A 22,225-nucleotide genomic window follows, 5' to 3' on the forward strand; every position below is an offset into this window, starting at 1 on the left:
GACAGCATTCTGCCCTACAGTATATAACCAGGTTTGGGGAATTTAAGTATGCATATGTATATATTATTAAAAATTTTTTAGATGTAATTATCTCAAGAGCACTGACAATTTACCAACAATAGTGGGTTAATTAGATTATTTTAAATTCACAAAATGGTTTCTTAAGGAGTTGTCAAAAACACCAAAAATTTAAAGGTGTTACTCACAGAAAGTTTGAAGATATGAAAAATTTTCAGAACATATTGGTAAAGAAATCAGGTAACAAAATATTACACATAATGCAATTTTTATTTCATGAAGGTAATTATATACTGTAATTCGTTTTTGCTCAAGGGAAGTGATTTCAAGTTTTATTGTTAATAATATGATACACAATGAAAATAAGATATGGCAGATTTATTTGTGGCTACATTCTGCCAAATTCTTTATTATCTTTTTAATTTGATATAATGAGAGGGATGAAAGAAAGCCTTTTTTTAGTGCTAGATGGAAAAATAAGTAGTAAATTAATGGGGATAGAATAATACATAGAAGTGTTGTTTATAATTTCAAATATAACTGAGGAAGATTCAATTACCCTTATCTCTATAAGATACTCCCAAATATTATGAAGAAACAAGGAATGTCAAAATTATGAGTAGATGGTTTCTATGAATGTGTAATTGTAAGGTTTGATTAGATTTAAATTTTATTTCTGCTAGAAAGTATTTTTAGGTAGGTAAAAACAATTTATATTTAAATGTGACTATGCCGTTAACTTTTAAGAATGAGAAAGGAGGGAACTAGTACTTTCTTATTAGATTTAATGGAAAACTAAACAATGATAAAACTCAAAAGTCAAATGCATAATTTTTGTATTTATAGAGATAAGAGTATAGTCAGTGGTTTTATATGATTTATTTACTTGACTTTATAGTTCGTCTAGAATCCAATCAACTTTGTCATGCTGAGCACATTTTTATTTTTCCTTAAGGAGTTCAAAGAATATGTAGCTGATTATGAAGCATATTCCAACTAGGAGAAAGCATTTTTTCTTTCTATTTTAATTCAAGAAAATAGGGAAATGTTTTAGAGTCTAAAAATATCCAACCTTCTTTTCCTCTCCCCAGATAATCTTCTCATTGTGTAAAGAATGAATATGAGACCAATCCTAATCGGTTAGATATTGATTGGGTCATTTAAGAACACAAATGAAAATTTTATATAGCATAAATTTCCATGCTGGGAACAAGAACATGGTAAATTTGTTAAGCTACTGGGAGAGTACAAGCATAGAAAGCATTCTATTCATTTTAGAATATTTATAGTACATTTTCTGTCCCAAATGAAATAATGATGTTTACCATTAATAAAACTGAAATACAAACATAATGACTTAGTGATTTTTTTTTTTAAGTCCTACATGTTGCTAAAATTTCACTTTGAAACAGAAGTATCTGCTCCGATAATTCCTGTTAACTTCTTACCTTTTGCTACTCTGAGTTAATGATTAACATTAACAGGCAAACTTAAGTTTCTTTCCTTGAGTGTATTTTTCTCTTTTCTTCTTCCACTTTTATTGAGATATAATTGACATACAGCACTGTATAAGTTTAAGGTGTATGTGATTTGACTTACAGACATCATGAAGTGATTACCACAGTAGTTTAGTGAACATTCATCATCTCATATAGATATAAAATTAAAGAAATAAAAACATATTTCCTCGCGATGAGGACTTTTAGGATTTACTCTCTTAACTTTCATATATAACTTACAGCAGTGTTCATTGTATTTATCATGTTGTACGTTATATCCCTAGTACTTATTTATCTTGTAAGTGGAAGTTTGTACCTTTCAACTACCTTCATTCACTCTTCCCCCTCCTCCTTCCCGCACAGTTGTCTCTGGTAACCACAAATCTGAGCTCTTTTTCTATGAGATTGTGTGTTTGTTTGTTTTTGAAGTATAATTGACCCACAACACTATGTTAGTTCTTCGTACACAAAGGAGTGATTTGATATTTGTATACATTTCAAAATGATCACCATATGTCTAGTTATCATTCATCCTAACTTTCATATAACTAAAAAGTAGCAGCTAAGCAATAGTCAAATTGAATTATATTGTAGTATTGTGAAGACTTTGGGGATATTTACTAAAAAGATTCTATGGAGGCTTTCCAAGGATTACTCTTTAATTACATTTTAGATCATCTTTATTTTTAAGTTGAAAATATAAGTTGAAAATGCATTTAGTACACCTAACCTCCTGAACATCATAGCCTAGTCTACTTTAAAAGTGCTCGAACGCGGGCTTCCCTGGTGGCGCAGTGGTTGAGAGTCCGCCTGCCGATGCAGCGGACACGGGTTCGTGCCCCGGTCCGGGAAGATCCCACATGCCGCGGAGCAGCTGGGCCCGTGACCCTTCGCCGCGAGCCTGTGCTCGACAACAGGAGAGGCCACAACAGTGAGAGGCCCGCGTACCGCAAAAGAAAAAAAAAAAAAGTGCTCGAACGCTTACGTTAGACTACAGTTGGACCAAATCATCTAACACAAAGCTTATTTCAGAATAAAGTGTTGAATAGCTCATGTAATTTATTGAATACTGTACTGAAAGTGAAAAACAGAAGGGTTGTCTGGGTACGGAATGGTTGTAAGTGTATCAGTTGTTTATCCTCATGATCGACTAGGAGCTGCGGCTCACTGCTGCTGCCCAGCATCACAAGAGTATCATACCACATATTGCTAGCCTGGGAAAAGATCAAAATTCAAAATTCGAAGTATGGTTTCTACCTAATTGCTTTCACACTGTCATAAAGTTGAAAACTCATAAGTTAAACCATCAGAAGTCGGGAACCATCTGTATTGCATTCTGTCTTCTCAGTTATATGTCTATTGATAACTTTTATGAATATATTAACAGGAAGCAAAAGACTGTCAACAAAGTAAATATTTAAAAAGTGCTACAGTATTAGTCACTACTAGCTCCATCAGCACAAATGGCTCCCCTTCCCTCCATCCATGACGCATAATTTCAGCGTGCATCTGATACTCCTATGCCTGAATAACATGCTCTATAGTTTTACAGTGAATTTTTGTGGGACTATTTTTTTTGAAATCGGACATGTGTGTCAGTTATCTATTGCTGCATAATGAACCATCCCCAAAACTTCATAGCTCAGAACAACAACAGTCATTCTTTTTGTTCATGAATCTTCTATTTGGGCAGGATTCAACAGTTACAACTGGTTTATGCCGTGCTGCATCACCTGGGGCATCTCCACTAGGGGCTGAAGGAGCCATGTCCAAGATGGTGCACTTATGTGGTGGGTGGGCTGGTTGAGGTATGCAGAATACTGCATACCAGTTGAAACCGTCCACTAGATGACTTGATCTAAATCTCTTTTACACGGGCATACAAAATCTTTTTAGGACTTTTGATTTTCCTGCCTAGAAGATGTTAGGCACGATATAGGTAGCAGGCTAAGTGAATCTTTGCTTAAAAATAACACTCCCAGATATTTTGAGAGCAAAATTCAGAACTGGTTCATATCACTGCCACTCACATTCAAGTGGTCAGAACTTAATCACATGGCCATCCTAGCTGCAGAGAAGGCTGGTAGTGTAGTCTTGAGCAAGGGGACCTTATGCCTAACCAAAACTCTATTCTTATAGAAGAAAGAATGAGTATTTAGTGAAAACTAGCAGTCTTTCATAACTTCGCAGACTGTTTAGTTATTCTTCCCTTTGTGTAAACAAAGATATTTGTACATAACTTCACGTAAAGTATGGATCCTGCCATTTTGTAAGGATGAGTTTTTTGAATGCAGGAATTCCCTGTGTATCTCTGAATATCCCATGCCTAGATCCATGCCTGGCCAAAAAAAGTAGGTGCTTAGTAAATATTAGTTGAATGGATGCATTTTGCAAAAACGTCCACGTTGTCACCAGTCATATTTACCTACCCCAATGTAAGGAGAATTAGCCAATAGATGAATACTGAAAAGGGGCAAATTTAACTTCTAATTTGGCATAGAAAAAGACTACTCAATTCTTCCAAATTCTTAGTCAGTAAAAAACCGCTATCAAAGCCAATAATTCAGACAGGAAAAAAATGCACAGTTCCAAGGGATATGATGTTTTCATTTGTAGACTCTTTACTGTTCTAGAAATAGCTGAACTGTGAGCCATGCCTAGCCAAAGACAACATTAAAGGTTTTGAGGAAAGAAAAATGTTCTTGATATACACAGTTTCATCAGTCCTATACCAGTATTTTCATATGTTTCTCCTTTTCTTTACAATTATAGCTCAGTTGGCCTATGCACTGGTTTCCAGTCGTTCTGCATTGAGCTATTTTCATTCTAGCACATAGTTATTTTCGGTCTCACCTGGAAATAAGTGCAGTGACCACCTGATGATACTGATTCCATCTAACCTTCTTTGTATTCCAAGACGGAGCACACATTATTTTTGGTTTGACACTGCTTTGTATTGATCCTGAGAATTCAGTGCAAGCCTTTCCTTTTTTTTTTTTTTTTTTTTTTTGTCTAGCCCCAGGAGTCTGTCAGAATGACACAGCCATTAAAATGTAGGTTTGACGGTAGGACAGGCAAAGTCAGAAGCATTTGTACATTGTTTACGTCAGGAGTCGTTGCACTCAGATTTCAACTTGGAAGAGGACACTAGAATAGTTCAGGATATAGAAATATTTCTCAAGAGTTAAACGTATTTATTTTTATGTTTGTTCCACATCCACCTGTGAGATCTGTTTTATATGATCGTGTGTAATTGATGCATCGCAGGTGATTAGTTTCTCTTGCCAACACCTTTCTCCTCTGGCGTTTGCTACCTTCTTGCCTCTCCCTTCTCAGTAGCTCTTTAGAGCACAGGGTTACCGAGGATGTCTCCAGGTATTTCAGGGCTAGCTGGAAACCACAGGAGGTGGCCCTGAACAGTTCCGTGCAAAGGGCCCAAATAGAAAGAGTAAATATAGTTCCAAATATGCCTTGGTAATCAGTTACCAATACTTATTAAAAAGGCAAAAGAGTTAGAATTAAGGCATCCCTTTCTTTTATATTTAGGAATTCAGAAATCTTTATGGGATCTGTCTTCTTTTTTTAGTTTTTTTTAACCTAAGAAGTACAAACCATTTACATTTATATTCTACTGACAAATGCTGACATTTCCAGAAATTTCACTGTTGAATGAAACATCTGGTCATTCTTACCTCCTCATAAAGAAGTGTCTTAGCATTCTTAACACTGCCTTAACATTGCTCGTTATTGAAGCTACTTTTCAGAAATTTCCTTGAAGGAAATTGAGGGGAAAATATTGAGGAATTATATTCTACTTAACATTTTCATAAGTATCTACAATCAAAGTATGACAGTAATTAAAGGATGTTTCTGTCTTTACCAACTTCAGTTCTTTATTCAATGTAATTTTTCCAGCGAGGTCATTCTAACTAAACTAAATCACCATGTCCATCACCGCTTGCTTTATTTTTCTTCTGGGCACTTGCCACTGTCTAATTTACTATATACTTTGTTTGTTGTCTTGTTTGTCATCTCCCTTCCGCCACTAGAATGTAAGCTCCTTGAAAGTACAGACTTTTATTCTATTTTGATTACTGCTAGATTCCCAGCTGCTAAAACAGTGTCTGCCACATAGCAGACTCTCAGTAAATATTTGTTATATGAATAATTGAGTGACATATTGAATGAATATACATGTGATATTTCCTTAAAATTCCATGTTATTTGTGAGATTCTCCAAGTTATTGTCAAAGAATTTTGGTATTAATTGATGTTTATGTAACTTTATTTTGCCTCTTAAAGGAAGTAAAGATGGTGACTTGGGAAAATTGCCACAAATGCTAAAAATTATGATTGTTTTCTTTTCTAATGAACAATTTAATGAAGAGTTTTTATTTTTTAATCATTTTTACATTTGAGTGGCTTATTTTTGCATATATGTCACTGCATAAGCCAAATGGGGACTTTTGCTCTAAATTTCTAAGCACATGGTATCTATACCCCTCTCCCCTGGGTCTTATCATTATTCAAGCTATTAAGAAAGCAGCATGAAATCCCAATTGTATTTTATAAATTGATTAGGAATATAATTCTTCAAAATGTCCTTTTGTGAATGACAAAGATAGGGAAACCTTGATCACCAGAAGGTTGGACTAAATGAATATTCTCTTTTAACTTTTATCCTTTAACAGTTGAGGATTTATTTTTTCAGTAAGCAGTGCAACTTCTATTTGTTTTAATTTTATGGTACAAAAATAAACCTCCTCCAGTAGTGCCATCCTTTCTTAATAGGATACTGATGGTAGTACATTATTATTTTTACAAATATTATTGTTACTATCACTAGTGAGGATTTTGCAATGTCTTTTGGCCATCATGACAGCTGAATAACAGTCATCAGCATACATTTATATAATCAAAGAAAGTATATGAGATTCTTAGGCTAAAATTCTGATATATTTGTGTTAACTGGCCATTGCCTGTTTTCCATAGAACTAGATTATTGTAAATGTGTTTATATTTTTAAAGTTTTGATATATTTAATTGTTTTAATTGAATGGGTTATTGTTTAAGTGTTTACTAATTATTTCTGGGAAAAATAGAAGTTTAAAGCATCTGGAATCGATCAAATTATTGGTAAAGTAGAAAACTTTATGGTGATGTAGAAATTAACCCCTGCCCCCAGGAAAAGTATTTTTATAGAATTGAATAAAAGCCAACTTTTAAATTCAGCTGTGTAGAGTTCTCTATGATCAGTGAAATATAACTGCTGATACAGATGAGAGTTTAGCAAGAAATATTCTGGCCTATTGTCATCAGCATAATCCATCGCCCTCTCCCCAGTGCCGACATAGGGTATTAGTGTGCAGAGTAGGTGCCCAATAAATATGTGCTGAATGAATGAATGAGTGCTTGGTTAAATCCTCTTTTCTCAGCAAGGCAGAGGCCTGGGTTTCTGACTCAGATTGGGGTAAGAGAGGGATGTGATGGGGTGGGGGGTAAAACCTGTTTGTAGTTTCAGAGAGGGGGAACAACGGAACCAGAATTAAATTACCAAGCCAGGAAGTTTGGAAATAAAAGGATAGTTGGCAAACTTTAAATCCTTGGGAGCTGACTGAAAGCAAAAACCACCCCAGTGAAGGTTCTGCCAGAGAAATCAATCCAGATGGACTAAAACAAAGCTGCTTCCATGGGCTTCCATGGGCATATTCTCAGACATGTGAGTGTTCTCTACAATAATTCTGCTTTAGAATGAGTGATACCTCTTTGCTGATAATCTAAAATAAATTAATATAAGCCTCTTTCTTGTTGAATATATATATTCTGCTGCTAGATTTTACTCTTCACTTTAAAATTTTTATGTACAAACATTTTGCTTCTATGTTGTTCTATTTAATTGTCTAGGGCTACTGAGAAAAGATAGAAGTAGACAATACATAAATAATACATTTTCATTAAAGGGAGGTCAAATGACCTTAATCCACACAGTAGAAAGATGAATTTACATTGTCCAGTAGGGAAAGTGAGGGGAGAATGATTTTCACATAGCATGTTCAATAGGATGGGCTTAGTGAATTCAAAAGGTCCATAAAGTAGCAGTTACTTAACTTGCCATGTGCTAAAAATTATAAAATTTAAAAATCATCCTTCACATTAACTTGTTAATGTAATTTAGAATTAACCTGATTTGTATTGGTTTTACGTTCTGTTGTGTTTAAATTGTAGCATTTTAGTTATTTTAGGCTTATGACAATTATAAGCATAAGAAATGTTTAACCTAGATCTATATTTATATGGTTGTGCAGTATAGAAACAAACCTCTCCTGGGTTGTTGAAACCTTTATATGGAGCCCTTGGCATTTCTCAAGTTTCAGTTCAAGAAGTGGAGTCAAGAGAAATTCCTTTGGTCAGCTATTAAGGAGAGAGAGCTGGTTTGGACTTTTAAATCTCATTATAAATTCATGTTCATGGTCCTTATTGATTAAATGGATGGAAATTATTATTTCCTATTACAGTCTTTAAGATTACATTAACTAATGAGGGAAAAGTGAGCACATTAGCAATATCTCAAACCAAATACTTTCTTTTTTTTTTGATTGGAGTATAATTGATTCACAATGTTGTGTTAGTTTCAGGTGTACAGCAAAGTGAATCAGTGATACGTATACATATATCCACTCTTTTTTAGATTCGTTTCCCATAGAAGCCATTGCAGAGTATTGAGTAGAGTTCCTTGTGCTATACAGTAGGTCCTTATTAGTTATCTATTTTATATATAGTAGTGTGTATATGTCAATCTCAGCCTCACAATTTATCCCTCCCCCCCAATCAAATACTTTTTGTATTTTCTTTGATTTGATTTCATAAATATAAGATGTCTCACTACCTACTAATGAAAATATAAAAATGCATGACACAGAGTTTAAAAAGTGACATATTCCTTGTTTATAGGGATACATTTTGTGATGATGACTCTGATCACAATGATAATAATTTCTATCACTTAAGGGGAACTTACCACTTGCTAGTGGTATGGTTTATGTTATATGGTCGGCACTTGTATATTTTATCTAATTTAATCCTCACGGTAACCTCATGAGAAAGATACAGTTATTATTCCTGTTTTACAGATAACAAAAACTGAGTCTTTGAGAGCTTAGATAATTGAGCTAAGGTCACACAGTTCTTGCAAAGTAGAACTGGATGGGGTTCAATTTAATCTCTAAGCTACATAGTTCCCCTCAAAAGTGATATTAAAGTATTTTTATGTTTAAGATACAGTATTAAATAATGTAGTAATCAAAAGATAATTTAAGTAAGATAATTTGAGTAATCAAAAGATAGTTATGAGTTTTAGTCTTCTTCACTTTGTGTATCAATAAATATGTCTTTGTTCCTAATTTTTTACTTGTTCAATAATAGATACATATGAAACTTATATGTCATTCATCATTCCCTGGATAATTCACATTTAAAATTTGTGTAGATTAGAAGTGGATGATGTTGCCCTTTCTTCTCCATTCATTCAAATATCAAATATCCAAAATATCAAATATCAAAAAACTTGGTTTTTAAAATGTTTAGAATGTTTTGAAAGAGAATCTCTTCAAAGTTAGACCTATTAATAGTTTCCAGATTTATTGTATGAATATTATGACTAATTTTGTCCTTATATCTAATTTGTTCTCCAGGCTATTTTACGTAGAAAGATATTTAGCACAACAAAGCCGATGTTAATGACCTTGAAAATGATCTCCTTACTGGGGTGATTTTTTTGCTATTCTAGAATTGCTCCATCAGAACTGTCATAAGCACCATTCTTCCTCTTGTAATGTTTATGTTACAATTAGTTAGTTCACAGGCACAGAGCTGATGTTGTCATTTAACATAACTACTGTATATAGGATATTAAAATTGACGAATACAAATATCATAGAATTCAGAGATATTTTATTAATCCTAAACTATTTACCAATCTGGCTTCCCTCTCCTATATCAATTTCAGTGGTAAGAATACATATTTAAAGCAAATATTATTTATCACATAAAATTCATATTTATTAACATACTACGTTGCTTTCACTTTTTTCCTCCAAACACTGTAATGGAGATGTTTGATACTCAATATGAAAAATGAAAGTTAATAGAATGAAGTTTGATAGCCTCAATTTATTTTCTTTTGTTTTCTGAATTGTCCAAAATACCCAGACCTTTTGAATTAATGGACTTTGAGTTCATTTCCAATCTAATGGAATTTACTATGTGACCTTGAAAAATATTTAATTTCTTTGAGCCTTAAGATAAATATATATAAAAAAATAGGAATAGGAGTACACAACTATCAGACTTGGGAGAAATAAATCAGATACCAGTATGTTAATTACCTAGCATAGTACCAGGCTCAGAGAGAGACTGTGAATATTAGTTACTTTTACCTAATAAGCACTGAAAAATCATTCAAAATTCTTTAACTCTTAATCTTAGATACCTTCACAGAGAGAAATTTCTTAGTATCAAAGAAATACATTGACTTCTCACATCTCTTTAAGCAGGTGAAATGCACACGTGTACTGCTCAGAAGTTTTATGTGATGTTTGCAATGTTTGATGTACTTTCTTTCCTCTTTATCATATATCAATATAACCTTGCTAACGTATAGTTTGTTTAAACACCATATATCCTATGACGTTTGATTATGGAAATTTGTGACGATTTAAGATTCAGAAATTTCAGGCGATTACTTTGTTTTGGTGCTTAGGTTACTTAAAAAATTTTTCATGTGATGATTTCCTCAGCACCTCACTGAAATGTCTCCAGATAAAGCCATCAGGCAACATGGTGAACAGGCGCATTCCTTTCTGTTTTTAATGCTTGAAATGTATTCTTAGAAATTTCTTGCAATTCTGTTGTGTTTAGTAATCCAAAGATATAAAATTCTCTAATCACCATAAATCTCAAATGGTGAAATTTTTGGAAGGAGAGCAACTTTTCACACTACTTTAAAAAACATATGACTTCATAAGGGAGAGATGTGTGATAAATTAATATAGGCAGATAATATATTCTATTTTAGGGCATAAATAATTGTTCTAACTATGTGCTATAATGAACTTGTAGGAGGAAAAATAACCAGGAATGGAAGGGACTTCTAGTGACTATCCGTTAGCTCTTCCTGCTGTCAAGTCACCACTTAAACCATCTAAATCAAATGAAATGTTCATATACGTCTTAAGATAAAAGTTGCTTTTACCTGCCTTTGGCTGAATGAGAAGAGAAGTAGTTTCTTTTAGCTTTATCTGCAAAGAAGCAGATTGTTCTTTGGCTACTTGATTGTCAGAAACATGCTGTTCTATGCCATTCAAATTAATGATGCTAAGTTTAGATTCCTTATTATTGAAACTCTCTTACTTTAAAAACTCCTCTAACCTTTATATACTTGATGCTTAGCTATGCGGGAGTTTATTTCTGAAGATTTTCTAGTTTCACATATCAATGGAGGTGACATTATTTCTGCAAAGAATTTGGCTTTCTTTGTATTTTTTTTTTTAATCTTCAATGTATGGTGAACTCTAAAAGATTATTCCACATTCTTTAGGTACAATTTTACATTGTACGTAGTAAACGTATTTGAGACAGTTTCCAGTAACTATTCTAATATTTAATTTCAAACTCAATATAGCTCAATATAAGTGAATGTTAACTAGTAAAATGGCTCCAGTTCTTTGACTTCTTATTTAATTTTCAAGGTAGGAACGTTAACATTGGCTTGGAGTATTGAATAAGTAATTTTTCCAGTGACATAGAAATCACATTTTTTTCCTCCCTAACCACAGTTACACAAAATTTTCTACTTTCCGCGTATGTAAATTGCCTATTTTACTTGGGGCTACCCTTTATGTTCACCTACAACTTCCAACAGAGCAAATCCCAGAAGTTCAGCCATACACTGAGGTAAATAGATTACCCAAATTAATAGCTGAACTTCCAAATACAGTCAGATTAATAGGTAGGTACAAGTCCATAGTCTGACCTGGCCACATGCCAGCAATTACTTGTTTAATTTGATCCATGTAGATAGCTAAGTTGGTCAATGTCAAACCCAATATTCACTCTTTGACCTAAATGTACATTCTGTGTTGGTCAAATTAATTATGAGATCAATTAGTTTTCCTCCTTATTGTTGAGGACATTATGTGAGGCTGTGTGTAGAGCTTCGCAGAATCAACTAGTGTGCCTCAGCTAATAGTTTTCTGATTTATATCCTCAGGGTCAAGAAGTGTTTCTTATGTTAAATGTCCATGACACTCTGATGACTTAGCCTGGAACAACTCCAAATGATTTATTCTTTGGGATGGCTATAATAGTTATATTTTAACGTTAATAATAAGACTTTATTATATTATCTATATTATTATATATTCAATAGAACATTAGTCACCTAACTTGAAATTATATTTTTCACTGAGTTTGGTTTTTTTTGGTTGTTTTTTTTTTTGCGGTACGCAGGCCTCTCACTGTTGTGGTCTCTTCTGTTGCGGAGCACAGGCTCCGGAGGCGCAGGCTCAGCGGCCATGGCTCACGGGCCCAGCCGCTCTGCGGCATGTGGGATCTTCCTGGACCGGGGCACGAACCCGTGTCCCCTGCATTGGCAGGCGGGCTCTCAACCACTGTGCCACCAGGGAAGCCTTGAGTTTGTATTTTTAACTGGCTGCATTGATTATTATTTGTGAGTTCTTATTAACATCAGGAAACAGTGTACTTCCAGGCAACTCAGTTAATTAGAAGGTAAGTGTTCAGTATTCCTGAGTTTAATTTAGCTTTTGTGTGTGCATATGTGTATGTGTGTCTAAGTATAACTCTAATAATTTCTGTATGTTTAACGAATGTGAGCCATTAGTCATAGGGAGAGTAAATGGCAAGGGCAAGAACCTTTCAGATTCATCTCTGACACGCCACAGAATACCATGACCATATTATAAAACAGACCAGACATTAATGGGTTTTTGTTATTGTTGTTATTTTACCAAATGACCTGTCTTGCTAAATGACTTTACTGTTGTATTTTGTCAGTATTTAGCATGTCCCTCTAGGCTTTGGAAAGCCAAGCTATCCACATTTAATTATTTTCCATTTTCCTTAAGTTAATCTTTCTGAGTTGTTCCTGCGTTGCTTATCTGATTTTCTTTCTTAGTCTATCTGCGTGTTCCTAGGAATGAAGGCCCTGTATCTATGCACACATTTCATTCTCCATAGAATAAATAATGAGGTATTACCTTAACTCTTCACTTGGTTGAGAGAGATTACGTAGCAGCCAATATAAAAGTGCCTATTTTAACAGCTAAAATTAGCAAAATTCAAGTTATATTTGGAGTCTTTTCATTAAGCTAGCTCACCAAAGTAGAAAATATCATTTTAATAAGATTCAAAACATATCCATGAATATTAGTAAAGTACCTGGCATGTATGACTACATATTTTGAACAGATTCTCCACTTATCCAATCAGTAGTTGGTATTTCTTTCCCTTATTCCACTGTTATATATAAGGTCCCTCGACTACAACTACAATACAGAATAAAAAGTTAGAAATTCTAAAGGATGTGTTTCTTTTTCTTGTATCATTGTCCTGCCAAGTCATGGACTTTAAAGCTGTCAGTTGTAGTACTATAAATAGTTTCTACATTTGCGCAGTGCTCCTCATTTTCTTTAAATTTTGCTATTTAACAACTAAATCATAACTTCGGTTAATCTATTTACTTGGTGACTGAGACCAAAATCTAATGACAAGCAATGGAATGAACATATTCAGGTTATAGTTTTAGCCTTTCTGTTAGATGGATTTACTTAAATAATCATAATGTCCTGGTAATTTGTATGTGTAAGGGTTTCAAATAAGTATAAAGTGCTCTGTAGCTATTGCTTCTTTTTTTGTTTGTTGTTGTTTAACTCGATATGAACAAACTAAGGTGGTTTATAGAAAAATAGAAACGGAAAAAAGACATATAGATTCAGTCATTTAAAAACCGCTTTGAAGTTGGAGAAATGTCATTAAGGATAAAATAATAACCAATTTCAATATTAGAGGCAGCTGTATCATTATAAACTGAGTTTGAAAACTTTTGTTTACAAAGGGAAAATTTATTGGCAGTGAAAGACACATGCAGAGAATATCTTAATAGCGTGTTCAAGTAATCATGACAATTGATATGACACCCAAAGTCCTCAGTATATTCCAAACAGGCAAAGAAGAATAAACATTATTACCTAAGTATTTAATTGATGTTCATAGTGATTATCATGGTGATTTTGGTCAGTTCAGCTTTATCGCTGTTGGTCCTTTCTTAAATTTCTGATTGTTTTATTTCTCTACTAAAATCACCAACCAAGCAGCCAGGCAACGAGCCTACCTGCCTTCTACCTACCTACCTACTGCATAAGCAAACAACAAATAAAGACATCCTGCGGTAAACAAACTAACAAATGAAAACATTCTCTAGCTCTTTATTATATAGGATGAAATGAAAATCCATTAGTGTGTGTTTTGTTCACTTTTGCCCATTTTTCTTTTCCAGAGTTATCTCCTGTCGTTCTTAGGGTCAATACAAAACCAGACACAGAGGACACTTCACTTTTCTCACCCAAAACTTCCTTTGAACCTCCATTGCCTCTGCTCTTGCCGCTTCTTTTGAGGCACTGGTTTTCTTCTCCATCAACTCAGCCTAATTCAAACTTTAAACTCCAATTCATCTCAATTTTCTAACCCTTTCCCCTCCTACCTCCGTAAATTTCCATAATACCTTGTAAATACATAGGTTATTTTCTTAGGCACTGCTTAGTAGCTAGAACTTGGGATTCATGAGGGTAGTAAAACATTTTGGTCATTACGAATTTAGCACAGTATTGACACCTATTAGACTCTCATCCATAGGTTACTGAAGGAATAAATGAAAAAAATGAAGGGAGCAATAAAGAGGTATCACTGTATTTTTACTAATAATTTAAAGTTCCCTGGGGGCTCTTACAAAAATTAGCATTTATCATACATCTGTAATCATTTTATGGCACGTGGGGCATGTTTTTATTAAAGTTTTATACACACACACACACAAACACATGATTCTACGGCTAGTGCTTGGGAAAATAATAAATTTGTTTTCCAGTGTTGTTTTCTCTTAAATGTCTTCCTAGACTCCACAATGTATATTTTACTCAAGTGTCTTTCATCCTAGTATCTATCCTGTTTTGTAACTCATTGTTCACATAACAGTATGTAATTAACATTTCCCCATATGATTAAATATTCTTCTATATTATCATGTTAGAAATTTCAGATATCTCAAGGTTTTATCTGTTTAAAAATATTGCTGTACTAAACAAGATTAGAGTTAAATGATTAAATACAATTATTTATGGTGAACAACTTTCTAAAAACTGAATCACTGCTTCCAATAGCTTGAACAATTTATATATATATATATATACACACACACACACACACACACACACACACAAATATATATATATTGCTCTTTTGCCTGCCAGATATATTATAAGCAATTATATGTCAACCAGCTGGTTGTAAAATTGGCCATTTTCTGAATGCATAGCAGCAGTACCGGGATAAATGTGTGTGTGTGTGTGTGTGTGTGTGTGTGTGTGTGTGCGCGCGCGCGCGCGCGCATGCGCAACTTCCTTTAACAACAAAATAATGACATTGTCCTAGTAGAAGTGATAATTGAAAGTAACACTAATAAATTTTGTAAAAGCAAACTAGGAAAAAATGTACATTGAGAACTATCCTGGATATAATATGAAACTTCTGTTCAATGATTATTCATTCATTCATCTTTCATTCACTTTTGTATATAAAAAATTATTTACTGAACACACACTATATTCCAGGCACTGTGCTGGATGACTGGGATACAAAGATCTGTGGGCCACGGCCCTTAGCCTTACACCTCTGCAGAGTATACTTACATAAAATAGATCCATTACTGTAAAACATGGCTGCAAGAGATACCTGAACAAAGTGTCCTGTGAGTGAGTGAGTGAGTGGGTGGGTGGGGAAGTTGGTAGAGGCTTCACAGAGAAGCTACTTGAGCTAGCTCTAATAGTATAAGTAGGAGTTTATCAAAAAGTAAAGGAAAAAGTAAGAAAAGTAAGCACAAACAAATGTATATAGTTCAAATAATGAATAAGTATTTGCTTGGTTGATTTTTATTTTTTATTTTTTTTTAAGTTTAAAAAAAAACTTTATTTCAGATAAAATTATTTCCATTATTAAGGATAAAGCAAACACACTTCCTTGAGTCCATCATTTCAGGTGACTGTGATTTCCATGAACATTGGCGTTCCTGAGTATCATTTGAATAGTTGCCTACATGCTTGTGGGAAGCTTCCTCAGCCTTTTCCTGGTAGGAATTCCAGTTTTTCTGAATTCTTCCCTTTGCTTCAGGTATTCCATTTTGCATTCTTCATGAAAGTCTGGATCATTATAGTAAGCAGTTAGACATTCTTTCAATGCAGAATTTTCTTTCTGGCATTTTACTACCCCAAGGATTCCAGAGTCCTTGCAACATTTAGTGAAATCTTGAACTTGTTCAGAACATCTCTCTCGGGCCTTTTCTCTCATTATTTTAGGGATCAAAACATCTTTTTCGACTCGTCTGAGATGCGGCTCTGCGGGGTCGAGCGCCATGTCTGCGCCTGGGAGGTGGCAGCGGCCCACACAGGTCTGGTTGGTTTTTAAATGAAAGAGAAATATGATTTGGGCCCACATTGTGGAATACTGAGTGGCCCGTACCTTGATAAGAAGTTCCATAATTAGTGTAAAAAGCAAGCGAAATAGGTTTTTTTACTTTGATACATTTGTATGTTGTAGTATGATTGCCACTGAGGCAATATTTATCACATTACATTATTATAGTACAGTATTATTGACTATGTTTCTTATACTGTGCATTAGATCCCTATGGCTTATTATTTACTGCTAGTTACAAGTTTGTACCCTTAAACACCATCAATCTAATTTCCCCCACCCCCCATCCCCTGGTAACCATCATTTTACTCTCTTTTGTACAGATTAGACTTTTTTAGATGCTACATATAAGTGATATTGTACAGTATTTGTCTTTCTCTGTCCGACTTACCTTGTTTAGCACAATGTGCTCAAGGTCCATCCTTGTCGTAAATGACAGGATATCTCCCTTTCTCATGGCTGAATAGTATTCAGTTGTGTATATATGTACCACATCTTTTTTAGCCATTTATCCATTGGTGGGCATTTGGGCTGTTTCCATATCTTGCCTGTTGTGAATAATGCTGCAATAAATATGGGTGTGCATAGATCTCATCAAAACCCTGTTTTCATTTCCTTTGGATTTTTACCCAGAAATGGAATTGCTGGATCATATGGTAGATATAATTTTAATATTTGAGGAACCTCCATATAGTTTTTCCTAGTGGTTGGACTAATTTACATTCCTACCAACAGTGTATAAGGGTTCCCTTTTCACCACATCCTCACCAGCATCTGTTTGTCTTTTTGACAATAGCCGTCCTAATAGGTGTGAGGTGATATCTCACTCTAGTTTTGATTTGCGTTTCCGTGATGATTAGTGATGTTGAACATTTTTTTCATGTACCTGTTGGCCATTTCGATGTTCTCTCTGGAAAAATGTCTAATTAGTTCGTCTGCCCATGTTAATATCAGATTTTGTTTGGGTTTTTTGTTATTCATATATGTTAATTCTTTATATATTTTGGATATTAACCCCTTATTCAAAATATGGTTTGCAAAATTTTTTATTCTATAGGCTGCCGTTTCATTTTGTTGACTTTTTTTTTTTTTGGCCGTGTAGAAGCTTTTGAATTTGATGTTGTCCCATTTGTTGATTTTTTACTTTTGTCATTTGTGCTAGCAAAAGAGGTTTTTCAATAAGAGAGTGACAAACTGTTCATATAAGAAAAATACCATAAAGCAATGTAGAGAATAGACCAGAGTGGAGGAGAAACTTGTAGTAAGAAAATAATGAGGAAACTGTTAGAATAGGCCCCCTGATAGAGGCCATGGCTTAGCGGTGGTGGCAATGGAGAGAAGCTAGATTATCGTACCTACTGGGTGTGTTGGTTGAACAGAAGGGAAGAAGTAAAGATCTGAGGTTGCAAAGAAACCTTATTACAGAATAAGCTCCTTTACCATTCTACTGCCTGTGTTCTAGGGTACCATCCTCTCCTGGGATCCCAATCCTGAGGTACAGGGATCCCAGAGACATGAGAGGGCCAGTGAATGCACTGAATTTATGGGCAACAATTTGGAGACATGAAGATCCATAGTCTTCATCAGATTCTCATCTCAGATTCAAGGGGAAAACTTTTAAAAATTGTAAGTCGATGTGTTTAATAGGTACTTTGCTAGGGAGAGACTCCATGTTTTTCATCAGTTCCTTTTAGTAGATTATAACACCAAATAGCTGAAGACCACTGATCTATCTGAATACCCTTTTATTTTTTCACAGATTTTTCTTTGTATTTAGGTCCAGTTGTTAGGACAGGGATGCAGGGCAGTGTGGCGTAAAATACATGGGTTTAAGTCAGAGATACCTGGGATGGCATCCAGGCTCTTCAATAATGCTGCGTGACCTAGGCAGAATTGCTTAAACTCTAATAACTGCAGTTTCTTCATTTATAAAATGAAGAGAGTAACATCTAGTTCAGATATGGGGCTATTCATAAGAACTTATTAGCCCAGCATTTAGTTGAGTGGCTGGTCAATAGAAGGCATTCAATAAGTGGTAGCAATAATGAACACTGTTTTTACATTTATTAGATAGCCATGCTGAGGCTCATCTCAGTTCTCTCCCCTCTATGAAGCCTTCATTTATCACCCCATCTAAAGTCAATCTCACCCTTTTCTGAGCTCTTTGCTTGTACTTCCTCTTGAGATCTACCTTACTTTTACTGAGATTATAGTGTATATGTCTTCGTCTCGTCCAGTTTACTAGATATTAGGGCTTTATTCATCTTGTATTCCCTTTAGTGGTGGCGATCATACATTCTACACAGGTGAGGCACAAAAGTTAAATATTTTGTATACAACACAGTATTTAATATTTTCACAGTATATTTGGTTCAGTGGCACCTATCAGAGCACTTGTCACACCAGATTGTCTCCCTGACAACACAGTGGATTCTGTGGGCAGAGTCTGTTGTGTATTCATGGTGCTTACATTGCATTAGAGAAAGAAAAGTTTGATCATGGGCTTCTTGCACTTGAAAAAACTTGGCTTTTACTTTTACTCTTTAAAAAATAAATATTAGATGTCCTGTCACTTATGTGATATGATATAAAACCTTAAATCTTTATATAGTGTTGGAAGTGTTGTATTAAAATGTCCCATATTTTCTAAAACCTCATGTAACTCAAACATCTGGAAAAACCTAGTAACAAATAATGTATCGATAGTTCAGATTTGGTTTTGATACTGTCATCCTTCACATAATAATTTCTGTATGTATTTTTCCGGTAAGTAATTTATCCCAAACTAATTATGTAAATTAAAATTTCAGGAAGACTATGAAACACTAACAACTCAGTTATATTATCTCAAAACATTATAATCACCTCACTGAGTAGCAAAAATAGAGGTCAAAGCATTTTGGTTGTCTCAATGTGGCTCTTCTGTTTTGATTTTTTTAAAGTTACATCTGAACACAATTTTTTATATCAACAATGATGCCATTTTAAAATATCTAAATGCAAAAGGGCTGTACAATAAGGAAAAACACTGCGGTCTCATTGGAAAAATTTTAAAGAAACATTTTGTGATTTTTTTAAGTGTATAAAGTAGACAGAAAACAACTGGCACCCCATTAAAGCAAACTCATGTAATCATAGTGCACAGCTGTCAGACAACCACGTTCCAAAACATCTAAACCTTCCACATGCTTAGACGGCCCTGTGCTTATTTATCATAGCACCAATCGCTCTATTTCCATCATCTATTGACTTGTCTGTCTTCCACACTGGAAGGCATTACTTTCTTTTCAAACCATCTTTACATTCCCAGAGCCTATCTAGTACCTGGCACGTGGAAGGCAATAAATTGTTGTTTATGGAATCAATTAACAAAGTAAATAATTATCTAATTAATTAAATGACCTCTGTGTTTTCTAACAATTTTCAAACTTCCATGTGCAGAAAAATTACCTGCAAATTTAGTTTTAAAATGTAAAGCGATAACTTCTGCACACATGGATTCTAATTCCATAGGTTATGCAGCCTGAGAACATGCATCTTAACAAGGCCACCAGTGTTTCTGCTCCAGGAGCAAAGATCACTCTTTAAAAACATTGATAGAATATCATTCATGTGATTAAGAACTCTTCTTGATTTAGGTAAACTTCTGCAAAATCATTGGGCTGTTGTTCACTGATTCTGAATTGAGAGGGTCAGAGTGAGTGAGGACTGAACAGTGTAAGAAAAGTCCTGAGGGGCTCATGGGGCACGCTGGTGAAAGGCTTTGCTCAAACTTTCCCTGATTCTGTGTCTGTTAGATTTGTGAGGTTTGCATGAATAGCAGGTAAAGCTAAAGACAAACTTGACAATGCGGGCAGACTGCAGGACAGCCTAAGGATCCAAATAAAGTCTGGTCTTCCAGTTGGGCTGCACTGGGGTCACTGTCCAAGAAATAAGCAGGGAGAAAAAATCTAGGCCAGGTAACAGAAGAGCATCTCAAGATAACAGATCATGCAAGCATACTGACACCAGAAAACTCTGAGTGTGGCTTTGGATACCTGGACAAAGCCATCCTTCCTCAGTTCCTATTTTAAGTTTCTCAGTGTTAGCTGATGGGAGCTAGCAAAGTATCTGCTGCTCCCAGAGTTGGATAGGCTTCTTAGGTATTGGTCATAGTGGACTGTTAGATCATCTAAAGTGTTTATACTTTCAGATTCCCCAGAACCTTTGAAAAATATTGGTCAAATTCTTGGACTCTAAGCCAGATCTAATAAATCAGTATCTCCGGGGAGCACACGATGGGAATTGATCTATGAGCATTCTTTAGGTGGTTCAGATGATTGGCCTGGTGTGGGAGCCATAACTTTAAAAAGCCTTCATAGATATTTCATTAATGAAAAATTTGTATTGTATTTATTAGGAGTCATATCTTTCTGCCCCTCATCTTTAGCCCCACACATTTCTGCCTCTTGCACACAACTCCTGTCCTCATATGTCTCTTAGTAGCCTCCTGTCCAAAATTACTTTGTCGTAGACTTGCTTTTTTAGGTATTCTAACCCTCTACACTTAATATTAATTTCCTCCATTCCTTTTCCATCAATTTTCAGTCTAAAGACTTATTTTTCTCTCGTTTTATTTCCTCTGCACAATTTATATCCTAAAGCACATTCAGATTTCATGTCATAATGTCATACACCCTCTCCCCACCCACTTTTTCATGCATACGCACATAGGTAGCACGTTAGCTGGCTTACATTTCTAAAAACAATCAGGGGCCGATGACTCTGTGTGAACAAGTGAGCAAGGTCATTATTAATCTTAAAATGTCAGAATAAAGTTCTAAAATGGAGAAAGTTGCTTAGAAAAATGGAAGATGAGTTCACAATTGAGCAGGACGCCTAAGACATTTTACATTCCGACTCGTTTTAACAAGATTCTACTGCTTTGTAATTCATTTACAGAATGGTTATAGCCTCGCATTGGCTCAGTGCTCCCATTTATTCAGCGACTGTAAATAATAGCCATCAGCAAAGCTTTTGAAATCTTCAGATGAAAGGAACTAAATTAAGGAAGCTTCCCCTGTTCATCCCTTTCCCACAAGATGGATGCTGACTAAAACACAGAAAGCAAAGAACAGTGTAGTAATCTTACAACCCAGTATAGTCCACCTTTTGAGAACCATGAATGCTTCTTTTCTATGTACTGAAAGTTTTTTTTTAATAAATATTTTTTTTTTTTTTTTTTTTTTTGTGTTACGCGGGCCTCTCACTGTTGTGGCCTCTCACTGTTGTGGCCTCTCCCGTTGCGGAGCACAGGCTCCGGACGCGCAGGCTCAGCGGCCATGGCTCACGGGCCCAGCCGCTCTGCGGCATGTGGGATCTTCCCGGACTGGGGCACGAACCCGTGTCCCCTGCATCGGCAGGCGGACTGTCAACCACTGCGCCACGAGGGAAGGCCTAAATATTTTTTTCTCAATTGGAACATGGTATTTTGTCTTACGCTGTGAGAGAGATTGGAAAAGGCAATATCAAATCAGTTACATTATGTGGATTAATGGCACAGTAGTTTCTTTCTTCAGTTATTGCAAGCTGGTTGCTATTTTAAGGTTATTATTATCACATACTACTGTACCTGAGAGTGAAATTTTTCATTACCATCCAAAGATGCTTCATTTTGTTGCTTAGCAGGGGAAACTCTGATAAATAAATTCCAGCATTTTTTTATGTTCCCATGGACTTAAAATGTACCTGCAATTTTTAAAATTTTATACAGATTATCTTTTTATATTGTTTACTTACACAGTCTACATTTTTTAAATTATTAGATGATTGAGCTAGCAGTGGATGAGGTTATAATTTTAATGAAGTGCTAAACCTTCCCATGATATTACAGTTGAGTTAGGGAACCAGTCAGTACTCACTACTCTGGGCCAATGGTGTTTAATTAGATCAGTGTGATAAATAAAATT

General features: G+C 34.9%; 1 protein-coding gene and 1 pseudogene across 1 annotated transcript in view; one reads left to right on the forward strand and one right to left on the reverse strand.

Moving 5' to 3' along the window:
- KCND2 (potassium voltage-gated channel subfamily D member 2) overlaps positions 1–22,225 on the forward strand; it is a 468,413-nt gene that overhangs the window by 117,985 nt on the left and 328,203 nt on the right. The window lies entirely within an intron of this gene.
- Positions 15,845–16,217, reverse strand: LOC132430718 (COX assembly mitochondrial protein homolog pseudogene; annotated as a pseudogene).

This window comes from Delphinus delphis, chromosome 9 (genome assembly GCF_949987515.2).
Source record: "Delphinus delphis chromosome 9, mDelDel1.2, whole genome shotgun sequence".
Classification (NCBI taxonomy): Eukaryota; Metazoa; Chordata; class Mammalia; order Artiodactyla; family Delphinidae; genus Delphinus; species Delphinus delphis.